Below are 16,312 nucleotides of genomic sequence, written 5' to 3'. Positions count from 1 at the left end.
AAGGGTTGTGAGTGACATTCTGTTGAGTTTTCTTTCCTTCTTATCGATGATTGCTTGGATAGTTGTTCTGCTGTAACCGTTGATTTCCGCTGTTTCAAAAATGTACTCCAATTCTTTTTGTTTTCCTGCTTCGCTAAGGGGTAAAGTTATCATCCTATGTATGAAATAATGGTATGCTGCCATCTTATGTTGGAATGAATCAGTGTTGGTATTTATCGCGCTCTCGCGAGAAAAATTTCTCTCTCTCGAGTTCTCGCCGCAAGTCTCGAGCTGCCGAGAGAAACTCACCGATTTCCCGTGCTCTCCTCCGTTCGCGAACGGGCTTTCTCGTGAGCCAGAATTGCCGTTCGCGAGAAGTTGAACGTGTCAGAAACGAAAAAAAAAAAAACAACACAACGATTGAAGTTACACCTCTATACCATCGCCTGGTTCGTATTCAGAAGCCAAATAAACAAATTGCTAGCTTTGGACGAACGGCTAGCACGAGGCGCTCGCGAGCGCTCGCGGCGAGAGCGAGAACGCGAACGAAAATGCGAGCGCGAGCGAGAAGAGAAAAGTAATACAAGTTCTCTTCCTCGCTCGCGAGTGAGAAATGCTTTCCTTCTTCTCGCTCGAATTCCAACACTGGAATGAATGGTTTGACGTGGCTGGGATTGTTCTTCTGGTGTTTGTTGGCTTCCTGTAGATCTCGAAAGAAAACGAAGATGGGCAACCTGGTTCTCTTAGGATCAGGATGTCTAAGAAAGGTAACTTTCCTTCGACTTCCATTTCGTAAGTGAACTTGATGCTTCTGCGTGCACTGTTTATGGTGTCCAGTACCGTTGTTAGTGAATCCCTTTTGATGATGCAGAAGACGTCATCCACGTATCTCCACCAACGTTCTGGTAGTAGGTTTTTGGTCTGTAGTTCGTGTTCCAAAGCAGCCATATAAACATCGCTCAGGAACGGTGACAGTGGGTTACCCATCGATGCTCCCATCCTCTGTTGGTAGATGCAATCCCTGAACTGGAAGTAGCTCTGTTCCATGCATAATTTGACGAATGTTATATACTGGATCGTTTTTTGTCTCCATGGTTCTCCCTCGTATTGTGATTGCAGCCAATCCCGTAGAGTTCCTATTGCGTTCTTTACTGGTATGCTTGGAAACAATGCTTTTACGTCGAAGGAAACCATTATTTCATCCTCAGCTATCGGTCCCGACTCTAAGAGCTCCTTTGTGAACACCTGCGAACTGATGATCGATCGGCTCGGGAAGGGTTTCGGCATACTCTTGAATTCCTCGACAAGCCACTTTGCGATCCGACTGGTTGGGGCATCCACTGCTGAAATGATTTCTCGCATCTTGTTGCCTGGTTTATGCACTTTAGGTAGTGCTTTAATCCTTGGTAGAGTTGGGTTCGGTACTCTCAACGATTTTGCAGTTTTTCCAACCGATTTCAAGAGGCCTGCACATTCCTTGATGGTGTTCTCGACTTTTTTGACCATATCAATTAACGTGTATCCTCGTTTTAGTGAATATTTTTCCCTGTTCCCGAGTTTCTCAAGAAGTTCCTTGTCGTATTCGTCTCGGTCCATGATTACTACCCGGTTTCCCTTGTCCGCTTTTAGGTAGTATACTGGTTTCTCCTTGAGTTCCTTCACTGTTCGTACCTCGGCGTTGTCCTGGTGTTTTGTTGTTGTTTCTCGTATCAATTTGGATACCGTCATCCTGACGCTGTTGATTTGTGCTGGAAGGAGCGGGGGAGGTTTGGTCTGTTTTTTATCGATGCTGGTAGAATTGATAACAGTTTCGATGTCGATAACAATGTTTTCCAGGTTTGGCTTTGATGATACCGCGTATTTAAGACCTTTGTTGAGTAAAGTTAACTGTTCTTCTGAAAAAGTTTCAGAAGAGCGATTAACAACGAACTCTTCTTAGGGTTTAACTACTGGTTTCGTTGCCGGGGCAATGTGGGAAATCAGTTGTCGGAATTATATAACTTGATTAATTAAAATAAACTTTTCCCGTTTCGATGGCTGCCACGTGTCAAATGTGCCACCATCATCATTATTTTCTTCTGGCATCCAACGCAGACTAGTTTTCCCGTCGCATTATTTCCCCTACCCCCTTCGGACACTTTGACATAGTTTCTCCACCGCAGACGAGCGCAAGTATTTATAAAGCATGGGCGATAGTGAAAATGTGGGAGAAAAAAAATACCGAACGAAGCGCACAAACTCAACACCTCGCTTTCACCGGAATTGAAAGTCCCGGAGTCTGTGGCCGGGACAGGGCTGGTAGGGATGGGAGGGTGATTGAAGCTCTAAATAATAATACCACGTCTTGGGGGAAATAGTCAAGCAGTTATTATGGGCTAGAAAACGTGACTGAGTTGGATGAATGGTGGGAGTTTCGTGGGTAAAGTTGGACAAAATTAGTGAATTTAGTTATGTTTTTAAAATTCAAATTTATCTGCTTTTTAATATTCTCTATGGGTACTTCAAAATAATCTTCGGATATTTTTATTGCAATTTTTCTTCTTCATATTAATAAAAATCAAATTTAAATTAACCGTTCAGGTATGGAAAAATCGCAAAAAAAAACTTTTATTCGAGCAGAATTAAGTCAACCTGGTGTAATTATTGGAAATGATCAAATTTAAAGTTTCATTGTAACTGCTCATGCTTTTAATATATTTTTTTATAGTAATACCAATTATAATTGGAGGAAAAAAAACTGTTTGCGGTACTGTGCAACGAAATTTTTCCAAAATTCAATAGCTTTTGAATAAACCCAAACATGCTAAAAATGATTCTGAACACAGGAGAATGCATTTTAATTTGATTTCAGTTAATTGCACTTAAATTTCTATAGAAATTTTGAAGTTTTTTGAAACTTTTTATTTTTCCCCCCTGATTTTTCGGGTCGCTTTTGAGGGGGGGGGGGGACAAATTTTTTTAAATGTTTGTACGAGCCTAAATACATAACTAAAACTTTATAAAAATCGGCCTTCAACATGCACACGAGTTAACGAGTCTTCACCAAAATTTTGAGCCAATTTGGTCTTAGCAGTATTCAGATATCGTATCACCCGTTTTTTGAAAACGCTAATTTTTAAATAGCTATATCCCGGCAAAAATTCTTCAAATTTTTGTTGATAATCGTTTAAAAAAAATCAGGGTGTACACATATCAAACCTTGGTATTTTTGCCGATATACTAGTATCTAACCCCTTAACATATCAAAAATTGACGCAACACTCAAGAGCAAATGTCTGTGCGGGTGGTTGGATGTTGATCTAAATAATTGCAATCGATTATCTCGGAACTGGCAGAACCGATTTTGTCCGTTTTATCTAAATGGTGATGTTTAGTTAAATACTTCAAAAGTTATGCTTAAAAAACGATTTTGACTAAAGTCCGGAAGATTGTAAAAAGGGTGGTTTTGTAAGAAAACCCGTCATGTTACACATTTTCAGAAAGGTATTTGAAAGACCTTTTCAAAATGTTGAAGATCTGACAAACCAATCAAAAGTGATGGTCACTTAAGTGTTTTTTGTACACTTTTTTGAGGCCGGATCTCAAAAATTTGGATGAAAAGCTTGTCCGGATCTTAAATACGACCCATCGTTAGATAGGTAATCAAAAAAACTTTCCAACGAGCCTAAAAGATTGAGATCTGACAACGCTATCAGAAGTTATGCGCAGGCCCGTGATACTGACGAAGCTTGCTGAAGCCGCCACTAAATGTTTGGTGGCGCTGTTTCGGGAATAACATTTCAGAGGGTCACAAATCTAAATATAATAGATCTTATTTATTTTTTTTTGGAAAAAACCTCATGTGGCTGCTCAGAATGATTCTTTTCATTAAAATAAACCAAAAATGCCGCCAACAACAATATATGTTTAGCATCAGGTCTCAGGCAAAGCTTCCCAGCAGGTCTTTTTCAAATCCTCTGAAATGTCTTCCGCAAATTCTAATTTGGCCAATGAACTTCAGATCATCATAATATTAATTTTAATCTAAAATTTGAGGCGGTTAAACCAATATGTGAGCTCAACCATGTTGTTGGGAAACCTTAAGAGCGAGTCCACGAACAGAGCATAGCTCATTGTTAGGGACGTTGTGGAGCTCACCAATCTGCCTGAAATTCAGGGGTTGTTTGAACTTATAGAATAGGATGTAACAAAAATGACTTTTTGGCGGGCATCAGGGGTTTGTAAATTGAAGGGTGGAGTGCCAGCTCCTGTTACGTCCAAACAAGCTCATATTTGAGATTTGGGCTCAGTATGCCCACCGGAACAAACCCCTGATTGCCCGTCAAAAAGTCATTTTTGTTACACTTTATTATAAAACTAACATCTGGGCTAAATATGAGCACTCTAGCTCAATGGAAAGTGGAACAATTCTAAACACAACTTTTGAACTTCTAAATACCTTAAAAAAATAAAATATCTGCAGCTAAGGCAAATTTCAATGGAGTCTCAAAATTCTTAAACAGGGCTTAAAAAATGCTACAAAATGAAGGGTAAAAAAAACGAAACTATTGGCACTACGCCCCCCGAGGCCTTCCTCTAACGTGGGATTTCTGCTCCAGCGCCTCTGACGAGACAGGAGAAACCGGGACCGACGTTTTACTTCACCATCCGATAGAAGCTCAGTGGATAAGGCGGGAATCGAACCCGCGTCTCATAGCATCATCGGGATCGGCAGCCGAAGCCGCTACCCCTGCGCCACGAGACCCCACAAAATGAAGGGTGAAGCATCCCAATTGTTCAAATCTAACGGAAGTTTAAGCATTTCAGTTAAAAAATTGCAATTTTCGACATTTCGACCTGGAGTTTATTGGCGACATATAAGAATTAAAAAGTTGATTTTCATCCATTTATGCCTACTCTTTAAAAATTAAAGTAAAAAAAATAAGAATCTGCTCTTGTCGGTTGACATTTCGTATTGTTGGATATGAACCTAATTTCCAATAAATGTGAATCGGCGATTTTTTAAAAAATTTAGTTTAGTAAAGAGTATAAATAAATATAAACATTTTAATACATGTTATTCTGAAATTGGCTCAGGAACTCGAATTTGATAAATCCATCTTCAAGAAATGGGATATCCGAGCAAAAATTTCCACCTGAAATAAATCATCGTAACATTAAGTTTAAAGCTAGATAATACTCAAATCATCATGCACTGAAAGCCCAACCATGGTTATTGCTACCATATTGTGGAGTTAAATTGAGGCACGCACCGATGTATTTTGCTAAAAACAAACCGTACAAACTTGATTTGAATAAATTACGTTGTCAATTTTACGATGTCCAGTAGTGCATAGTAATTTTAACCCTCCAATACAGAAAAGATGATCATGATTTAGTATTCACTACCATACAGTTTCGAGGAAGCATGGTACATTTTACCACATTCAAACAAACCAACTTCTATGGTACCCCGTGGTTTGAATGTGTTGGTGAATTTTCGACCAGAAAGCCTTCTATGAACAGCTGTTTTTAGACATAAAAGTTCAAAGTTAGAAATAAATTTTTGGCAAAAGCCAACCTTAATCCGATGAAAAAAAAAACTGTTAATTGAAAAATCTATTGAAATCTCAAAAAATAACAAAATTCCGAAATCCAAATAATAACAGCAAATATTCGAAGTTTGAATATCGATATGTTTTTGAATAATCGATCAAAGTTCCTATGTTAGAAATTTATCCAATATTTTTTTATCGATAAAAAATTCCCACTACAAGGAATGCGTTGATTTCCAATCCAAAAAAAAGTTTATATCTTTTTATGTAAAAATGTAAGGGTAAGGGTAAGTAAGTAAGGGTCAAAAGATACCACTGAGTTAAAAATAAAACAAAGGTTAATAACGTAATCACTATTGAATTCCCGGACGCTTCGAAACCCGGAATCCTCATTATGTTTTATCAATTATTTGGATATAAGTCCGCATTATGAATGTCCAAACTGTGTTTGTTTATTTGTTTATTTGTTTATTTAAATCATCCGACAACTTGTGGTCTTAATGATAAAACTTAACTTAACTAAAGACAAATGCTAACAACATGAAACACAAAAACAGATTAAAGCTGGTGAGAGTACCAGAGTCGGGCTCGTTGTTGAAACTGCGGGGTGGAGATGTTGGGATCGTACAGGTGGGAAAATACGTTGAATCGGCTACACATGAAACGAACTGGTTCGTGCTGTCCATAGTTGGTGTTGCGGTGAGCAAGTTGTAGATATTGGCGTTGACGAAGTGGCCGAGCAGGTGTGTAGATTTGAATTTGAGCGCGAATCCAAGGAGTGTCAACTTCACCGGCCAGTACTTTGGCAACAAACGTTGCTTGTGAGACGTGCCGCCTCCGCTCGAGAGTCTCTAGCTGCAAGACACGACAACGTTCTTCGTACGTGTTCCAACCGGCAGGATTCCTTGCACGGCGAAGGGCAAGCCGGGTGAATTTTCGCTGAACTGATTCAATTTTAGCAGTCCAGGTGCTCTGGTACGGACACCACACTACGGAGCAGAACTCAAGGATGGATCTTACCAGCGCGCAGTATAATGAACGTAAGCACGCGACATCTCGGAAGTCATCAGCGATCCTAAAGATGAATCCAAGCTGTCGATTGGCTCTGGACACGATGTCATGGAGGTGGATAGTGAAACACAATTTGCTATCAAGGGTAACGCCCAGGTCACGTACTTGGGTTACCCGAGCAAGAGTGTTTCCGGCGATGGCATAGTCGAAGACCACGGGTTTGAGTTTACGGTGGAAAGAGATTGTGCTACACTTTTCTATGCTGATCGTCAGGAAGTTACGCACGCACCATTCGTTAAAGTGGTTTAACTGTCTTTGCAGAGCTGAGCAGTTCAAAACGCTTCTAACAACAGTGAAGATTTTGACATCATCAGCGTAAAACAACCGGCACCCTTCGCTTAGCAGCATCGACAGTTCGTTGGCGAAAAGTATGAACAGTAACGGACCTAAATTACTGCCTTGAGGAACGCCAGAGAGACTTATGAACATGTCTGACTCCGTGGTCAACCCGATCGAACGCCGCCTTCAAGTCTGTGTACACTGCGTCGACTTGAGCTCCAGCATCCATTTCTTGAAGACAATGTGACACGAATTGAGCAAGATTCGTGACAACAGAGCGTTTAGGGTAGAAGCCATGCTGATCCGTGGAAATGTAGTTTTTGCAAGAGTCAAACAGTACATTATTGACCAGAATTTCGAAAACCTTCGAACAAGCCGAGAGAGAGGTGATTCCACGGTAATTTTTGACGCTGCTTTTGTCACCTTTCTTGTGCACCGGGAACATAAAAGAGGCTTTCCACTTATCCGGGAAGGTGCTTTGCCGCAAAGATAGGTTGAACAGGCAGGTCAAGGGGGAAAGGAGTGCACCAGAACATCGTTTGATAACCGAAGAGGGAATTCCGTCGGGACCGGGCGAATAGGAGAGTTTGAGCTTGTTAATAGCAGCAGATACTTGGCAATTCGCAACTTCCGTGAGGGAACACTCGATAGCATTGATGGGAGTGTTCCTTGTGGCTTCGATAATTTCCGCCTCCGAAGCGAACCTGGAATTGAACGCGTCCTTGAAGTGGGCAGCAAACAGGGCACATTTCTCCTCTGAAGTCGCAGCAGCAACATCGTCCAGGTATAATGTGGGTGGCAGACCGTCCGCTTTTCTTTTTGAGTTCACGAATGACCAAAAGTTCTTAGGATTTCTCCGGAGATCACGCTGCGTCCTTATGACGTATCGCCTGTAGAGGGTGCGGTTGTACCCCGGTATCTTTTGCTGGCAAGGTTGAATTTGGATTTGAAGAAAGGCGAGCGGTGATTGCTGAATTCTTGAAGAGCAGCTGTTTTGAGTCGGTTTAGTTTCCGTAGTTTCCGTGTTATTTGAAGAATTCTAACATCAACTTTCATTTAAACTTTGTTTGAACGCTGTAGTTAATGTCAAAACAATTATATAAAATAAAATTATAAGTTTACCAAAAATGCGAAACATTTCACTGAAATATTTCACAGCCTCCCGAAACACCGGGAAGGCAAAGCAGAAATTTATGGTTTTGATTTCCTTAAATTTTAGCAAATTTTTGTATAAAATATCGATTGTTTTGATGTTAACAGCTTATTAGAGACCAAAAAAATGCCATTCACTAACATTTCAGTCCAAATTTGTGCGATTCATAAGCAAAATCGAGTGTCCGGAATTCGAAGCAAAAGTGTCCGGATTTCGAATCAGCTTTTATCAGTATCCCGGATTCGAAGCACAACAAGTCATTATTATTATTATAAGTTTTATTTAAAGACACTTTACCATTGAAATGGCATTCGTGTCGTACAACAAGTCATTTTAATATATAAATTCTGATGAAAAATTGTTAGAAAAGACATATTTTGCATAAATTCTCTTAAAGCTGACTGTGTACACTACATCCTGATGATTTTTCAACATTTCCAACTTGTTACATGATTTTTTGCCAGCTATAACAAAAATGATATGCTACTAAGTGTCCGAATTTCGAATGATGACGTTATCATGTTATAAAGTTTTCAAAGCCGATTTTATTTAACAACATTGTGCCGGGACCCGCGGTATAAGGGTAAGCGTGGTTGCCTCTCACCCAGTCGACCTGGTTTCGATCCCAGAAGGTCCTGGTGGCATTTTTCGAGACGAGATTTGTCTGATCACGCCTTCCGTCGGACGGGGAAGTAAATGTTGGCCCCGGTCTAACCTAAAAAGGTTAGGTCGTTAGCTCAGTCCAGGTGTAGGAGTCGTCTCCCTGGGTCCTGTCTCGGTGGAGTCGCTGTTAGGCAGTTGGACTAACAATCCAAAGGTCGTCTGTTCGAATCCCGGGGTGGATGGAAGCTGCAGGTGTAAAAAGAGGTTTGCAATAGCCTCAACAACCAAGCCTTCGGACGCCTAGTTTCGAGTAGGAATCTCGTAAGCGAGAACGCCAAGGCAATGCTGTAGAGCGAATTATTTGATTTGATTTTTGTAACAACATCCCCACGTGTGCCTCAAACTCCGCCGCAGAACGTGTGGCCTCGCTTTGACGCGAAACAAGTCAACAAAAGAGCAATTTGTTCGCCGAGGATCTTTTTTTGTCTCAGGCTCCCAGCTTCGGAGCACTATACTCTAGAAAGCAAAAAAGAGTGAGCGAACCAGGAGTGGAGTGTATTATCCGGTCCAATAGCAATTTCAGGAAACCCCTTTGGGGCTTTGTGGACACGGGTGCTGGAGGGTTTGGGGGTGGAGAGAAGAAAATGAATTTTCCGTGTTGTTCATCTTGAAAGATGGAGCCAGTTATTACACAGCGCTGGGAGTACCAAGGGTGATCTGGAGTGGCAACACTGAAAAAACTTTAAAAAACGTTGCTTAATTCACCTTAAGGTGGTTGGTGCCTTCCTCGCATTCATGTTGTATTTTAGGTTGTATTTACAAATTAATTTAAGAGTTTTTTTAATTTTTTTTTTCATTTATTTTTTATAATTATTGATTTTACTTGAACAGCAATTTTCAATTATTTTTTTACCAATTCTCCAAAATAAAGGAGAAAAGTTCGTGTAAATCTTTGTCGAGACAAAATGATGCAGCAACATAATCAATACAGATTTTTTCCAGAAGAGACGCAGACACTGCTTAAGCAATGTGGCAACCGGGCGATACGCATGCAAGGGGGTGTGGCTGCCAATCCCCCGCGTGGGCCAAAATCCCTACGCATGCTGCGCGACTCTCGCGCGTAAGCAAAAAGATCCGGCCTTTGAGGTTATGCAAAAATCACCCTTTTTTGCAGCTACAAAAAAACTTTTTCTTGGCATAACTTTAAAAGTACTTCATTGAACAGAATAAAATTCAATAGGGTCTTAGGGGACCCTAAAACGAACAGAATAAGGCGGATCCTAATCTAATCTAATCTAATCTAACCCTAGCGCAGCCAGTCTTTCGAGGGCATCCTGGAAAATGCCTTAGGTTGATTAACGCCTAGCATCCTCTTGTCATTATTAACAATTGCAGTGCCCAATGCAATAAATTGCTTTGAAACATCACAAGCGTTAAAGCGGCCAGGCCAACTGCGTAAAGTTTACCGCAAAGATGATTCTTTGAATTGGATTGAGTTTGAACACGAATGTTCAAACAACAACACATTTCTGAATCGACAGGGGAGGAAGAAACGTGGGGATCCCCCGCTCACGTTCCTGTTTGTTTAGGCAAATTATCGTTGGGAGCCACCATGCTAAGAAGTTTTGGTGCTCCGGGACCCTCGAGGATGGGACACTGTATTTCCACAAATGCCCTGGGCACTATTTGCCGTGGTTATAGCGCCACAACTCGCTCACTGTTGGTGACAGAAAGAACATTAATAAAACTCTTATAAACACAAGATTTCAATTGATGGGATGACAAGATCATCTCACAAAGACCCAGTGCATATTTAATATGAAATGGTTAATTTTGATTATGATACATTATCGGATTGATCTCACCAAATTAAACCAGCCCTCTGAAAAATGTATCGCCTCGATCAGTCTGATGGCTGATTAAAAAAAGGCTGATGTAATGTCGATGAGGGCGTCAAATTTCTCAGTGGAAGCTGCCGCATCTCAAAAAATTAATCACGAAAAAACAGGACTGCGCGTCCCAAGAAGCACTGCACTTTTGATGGCATTATTCAATTATTATGCCCAATCACCCCATGCACACAAAGAGCGACACAAAAGAGACGAAAATTATCACGAAAAAACAGGACTGCGCGTCCCAAGAAGCACTGCACTTTTGATGGCATTATTCAATTATTATGCCCAATCACCCCATGCACACAAAGAGCGACACAAAAGAGACGAAAATTATCACGAAAAAACAGGACTGCGCGTCCCAAGAAGCACTGCACTTTTGATGGCATTATTCAATTATTATGCCCAATCACCCCATGCACACAAAGAGCGACACAAAAGAGACGAAAATTATCACGAAAAAAACAGGACTGCGCGTCCCAAGAAGCACTGCACTTTTGATGGCATTATTCAATTATTATGCCCAATCACCCCATGCACACAAAGAGCGACACAAAAGAGACGAAAATTATCACGAAAAAACAGGACTGCGCGTCCCAAGAAGCACTGCACTTTTGATGGCATTATTCAATTATTATGCCCAATCACCCCATGCACACAAAGAGCGACACAAAAGAGACGAAAATTATCACGAAAAAACAGGACTGCGCGTCCCAAGAAGCACTGCACTTTTGATGGCATTATTCAATTATTATGCCCAATCACCCCATGCACACAAAGAGCGACACAAAAGAGACGAAAATTATCACGAAAAAACAGGACTGCGCGTCCCAAGAAGCACTGCACTTTTGATGGCATTATTCAATTATTATGCCCAATCACCCCATGCACACAAAGAGCGACACAAAAGAGACGAAAATTATCACGAAAAAACAGGACTGCGCGTCCCAAGAAGCACTGCACTTTTGATGGCATTATTCAATTATTATGCCCAATCACCCCATGCACACAAAGAGCGACACAAAAGAGACGAAAATTATCACGAAAAAACAGGACTGCGCGTCCCAAGAAGCACTGCACTTTTGATGGCATTATTCAATTATTATGCCCAATCACCCCATGCACACAAAGAGCGACACAAAAGAGACGAAAATTATCACGAAAAAACAGGACTGCGCGTCCCAAGAAGCACTGCACTTTTGATGGCATTATTCAATTATTATGCCCAATCACCCCATGCACACAAAGAGCGACACAAAAGAGACGAAAATTATCACGAAAAAACAGGACTGCGCGTCCCAAGAAGCACTGCACTTTTTCCGAACAGAATAAGGCGGATCCGGCCAAAATCGATTCAGCCAGTTCTGAGATAATCGTGTGGAAAAAAATCATGTCTACACACATCCCCACAGACATTTGTTCAGAATTTGATTCTGAGTCGATAGGTATACGTGAAGGTATATCTAAAAGTCGTATTTAAGAAGTTCATTTTTCGAGTGATTTTATAGCCTTTCCTCAGTAAGGTGAGGAAGGCAAAACTCAGTAGGCGGTCTTCATCGTTTGAATGGGAATTAAATTTTGAAGTTTTGGAGAAAGTCACTTTTTATTTTACGAAATTGGGTATATCTCTGCTTATATTGAACCAAAATAGATTTTTTCATGGAAATTGTTCAGAAAACTGTTCTCTACGATGTGATTGATTTGAAAATATTTAAAAATGTCATGGTGTAATATGGCAGAAGATTGAAAAAATAATTTTGGGAACCTTTTGGGTAATAAAACAACAAATTACAATAAATAGCTTTTTAATAAAATACTCTTAGTTTAGCAATGTCTAAGCTTGAAATATTTCGCCGGACCCCGCAAAATGTCGGGAAAGAGCCCTTCTTTCATGGTGCCAAATATCAGACTAAGGCTTTCTAGGTCCAGTGAAAAAAATATAATTTAACCCAAAAATGACGAACTCATCGTCACAGTGTCCTGATGCAAACAATGATCGAGCTGTTACTGTCACAGCCCTGCGAGGTATATTGGCTGACATATCGGGTAGTCAGTCGAAAAAACCAGCTAGAAGTCGCCTGACATTTTTTTTGCTAGAAATAGATAGGAAATCTGATGCAAACAAACGTCTAGCTGCCATGTAAACATACTTTGAATGTGTTGGTAAATTTCTGACTAGAAAGTCTTTTTGCCGAAATTTAATATTAGAGAGCCTGGAGCTTATTAAAGAACGGACATCTCTTTCCAAAAGTACCAATCGAAGCACGAGAACTGTCAAACGGAGGTACCAATCGAGCACAAGACAATGGATCTTGCTCGATTGGTACCTCCGTTTGACAGTTCTCGTGCTTCGATTGTTACTTTTGGTTTGAGATGTCCGTTATCTAATAAACTCCAGGTTCTCTAGTCAATATGATGTTGTCAACCATTACTCAAAACTGAGTAAAGCCCGACCTGCTCAGATAACTGTGCAGTGAGCACGCAATCTGGCTTTCATCGACTTCGAGCCCTACGTCGAGATGGATCACGAACGGTCATAAACGTCAATTGACAGGGCAAAGGAAAAAATGACTTAGCTGTCAAGTTTTCGTTGATCTTGGACTTTGTAGAATCAACAACTTTCCCTGGTGTGACTTGAGTCAGAAAACTAAAATTTTCCAAGATTGCCGGAGCAGGAACGGAAAATAGTAATTCAGGTGGAAATGGTTAAACGTGTCTTGTTAAAACCTGCATGAACATTTATCGGAAATAAAGGTAGGTATTTTTTTCATTACGTATAAGGTTATTTTATTTATTTCGGGTTTTTCCACTGCAGTCATCTCCGAGCTGTTCGGCGCCACAACCCACCCTCGGAAAGTCTCGGAATCTAAGCTAAATCCGGCGCTGCGGTTTTGAAGATCAGCCAAGTTATCTGCAGGTGCCGAGCAAATGCTGCGGACTGTGGATTTGCAGATTTGCGCGAGACGTTTATGCACAGCATCACCGTGCATTCAGTTCTTGTGCAATAATCAGGGCTACGATTTCGCCAAAATGACGAAGACGACTCCTCTGGAACTTATTAATCGCGGACTCGAAACGGAATCGACTAAGTTTATTCACGCTTATCTCGGAACTTACGGAAGCGCAGAACGAAGATGTCCGGGCGTATGCCGCAACGTCACCGTCAGTCCCAATACCGTATCGGCCATACCACCGAGCACTCACTGTCTCTCTCTCTGGTATTCACCCCAATCCTGTTTGCGAATAATTCATTAAGATACGACGCTCTCCATCTAGGTCCTCGACAGAGTAGACTGATGAAATGAAAGTCCAGCGGAAAGTGTTAATTATAATAGTTCTAAATTGGAAGCCCTACAGGCTCTCAAATGTATCGTTGAATGTTGTTACACTAATAAATGCAAAAAGTCCTTGTTTGATTCTTATTTCTTTGATTCCTCCTAATTCAAATATCTGTGATCCGATCCTGTTAAATAATATCATCAATTAATTAGTGCTCATAACGTTTGATAAGATTGTTTCTTCATCATTCTCGTCAAAATATCTGACATCCGGCTTCAAAATATGTAGTGTATAATGAGCACTTAAGTACGTATAACTTTTGATAGGGTTGTCAGGACATCAATCTTTTAGACGCGTTGGAAAGGTCTTTCGATTACGCATCCGACAACGGGTCACATGATAGATCCGGACATCATTTTCGTCAAAATATCTGAGATCCGGCCTAGAAAAAGAAGGATGAAAAGTACTTAAGTGCTTATAACTTTTGATAGGGTTGTCAGATCTTCAACTTTTTGGACGCGTTGGAAAGGTCTTTTGATTACGCATCCGACGACGTGTCACATGATAGGTCAGGACGTCATTTTCATAAAAATATCTAAGATCTGGCCTCCAAAAAGTGCATAAATAACACTTAAGTGCTTATAACTTTTGATAGGGTTGTCAGATCTTCAACTTTTTGGACGCGTTGGAAAGGTCTTTTGATTACGCATCCGACGACGGGTCACATGATAGATCCGGACATCATTTTCATCAAAATATCTGAGATCCGGCATCAAAAATATGTATGAAAAACACTTAAGTGCTTATAACTTTTGATAGGGTTGTCAGATCATCAATCTTTTAGACGCGTTGGAAAGGTCTTTTGATTACGCATCCGACGACGGGTCACATGATAGATCCGGACATCATTTTCATCAAAATATCTGAGATCCGGCCTAGAAAAAGAAGGATGAAAAGTACTTAAGTGCTTATAACTTTTGATAGGGTTGTCAGATCTTCAACTTTTTGGACGCGTTGGAAAGGTCTTTTGATTACGCATCCGACGACGTGTCACATGATAGGTCAGGACGTCATTTTCATAAAAATATCTAAGATCTGGCCTCCAAAAAGTGCATAAATAACACTTAAGTGCTTATAACTTTTAATAGGGATGTCAGATCTTAAATCTTTTAGACGCGTTGGAAAGGTCTCTTAATTACGCATCCGACGACGGGTCACATGATAGATCCGGACATCATTTTCATCAAAATATCTGAGATCCGGCATCAAAAATAGGTATGAAAAACACTTAAGTGCTTATAACTTTTGATAGGGTTGTCAGATCTTCAATCTTTTGGAAGCGTTGGAAAGGTCTTTCAAATACCTTTCTGAAAATGTATAGCATGACGGGTTTTCTTACAAAAACCACCCTTTTTACAATCTTCCGAAGTTTAGTCAAAGTTGTTTTTTTAGCATAACTTTTGAAGTACTTAACTGAACTACATAAATTTTAATAGCGACTTATGGGACCCCAAGACGGATCGAATGAGACCAACACGGACAAAATCGGTTCAGCCAGTGTCGAGATAATCGAGTGACAATTTTTTGATCAACATCCCACCACACACACAGACATTTGCTCAGAATTTGATTCTGAGTCGATAGGTATACATGAAGGTGGGTCTAGGAGGTCTAATTGAGAAGTTCATTTTTTGAGTGATTTTATAGCCTTTCCTCAGTAAGGTGAGGAAGGCAAAAAGGCTATTTAAAGTTTATTGTTAATAACACATAAATGCTAAGGTAAAATCAAATCTGCAATTTAGATAAATCCATGGATTCATTTGACCCCACTGTTCCCCTCTGGCACTCCCCGAGGAGGTCTTCGAGGTGGGACGGACAAAGAATGAGATCATTCCAGAAACCATCAGCGGAGCCACCTCTCGAAGAGCTGCTGGAGTCGTGGCAGATTATGAGATCCCCTTAACGCAAATGATACCAACCACGAGGCTGCGCTATAATGGATTGGAAGCGCAACAGCCAGGCCAGCAGCGCGTGTCCGTAAGATGTGATAAACTCTAGAGATCAATATCGGAAGAGTAATGGATGCTGAGGCTTTTTTTTTAAGTTGAATAATTGAGTTTAGATGGTGTGATTAAAACTGCTTCGGAAATGTTGTTCCCCCTTTATCATTTTCTGTATGTTCTGTTGAAAATGTTTTAGTTTCTTGTAAAACTTAATAATTAAGGCTTACCAACCAGTTGTATGCTGTGTGATGATTATTACCTGTAAAAAAATTAATAATAATGGTAAGTAAATCAATTTAAACAAATTTTAAATGGAAACCCTGCATTGTCCCAAGAGTCAATTGATCAGAAAATAACTTTCGTTACAACCTTCATTTGCTAAAAAAAAAAACAGATGAGGATAAATTAAAAGTAAAAGCTTCCCTGAAATCGCAATAAAATTATATTTAAGCACTAGTAGGTATAGGTCGGTAAACGCTTCTCAGAAACTCCCCAAGCTACCTCTGTAACTAATCAGAT

At 40.4% G+C, this 16,312-nt stretch overlaps 1 protein-coding gene and 1 long non-coding RNA gene across 3 annotated transcripts in view; one reads left to right on the top strand and one right to left on the bottom strand.

Annotated features, from left to right (window-relative positions):
• LOC120422099 (diacylglycerol kinase eta) overlaps positions 1-16,312 on the bottom strand; it is a 123,132-nt gene that overhangs the window by 64,053 nt on the left and 42,767 nt on the right. The gene's annotated exons all lie outside the window — the stretch shown is intronic.
• Positions 12,928-13,933, top strand: LOC120422102 (uncharacterized). Its single transcript, XR_005606073.2, has 2 exons — positions 12,928-13,265; positions 13,327-13,933. It is a non-coding gene; the product is annotated as an uncharacterized LOC120422102 (long non-coding RNA).

The sequence above is a fragment of the Culex pipiens genome, chromosome 3 (genome assembly GCF_016801865.2).
Source record: "Culex pipiens pallens isolate TS chromosome 3, TS_CPP_V2, whole genome shotgun sequence".
Lineage (NCBI taxonomy): Eukaryota > Metazoa > Arthropoda > Insecta > Diptera > Culicidae > Culex > Culex pipiens.
The sequence above is the reverse complement of the archived record's forward strand: the minus strand, read 5'-3'. Positions and strand labels throughout refer to the sequence as shown.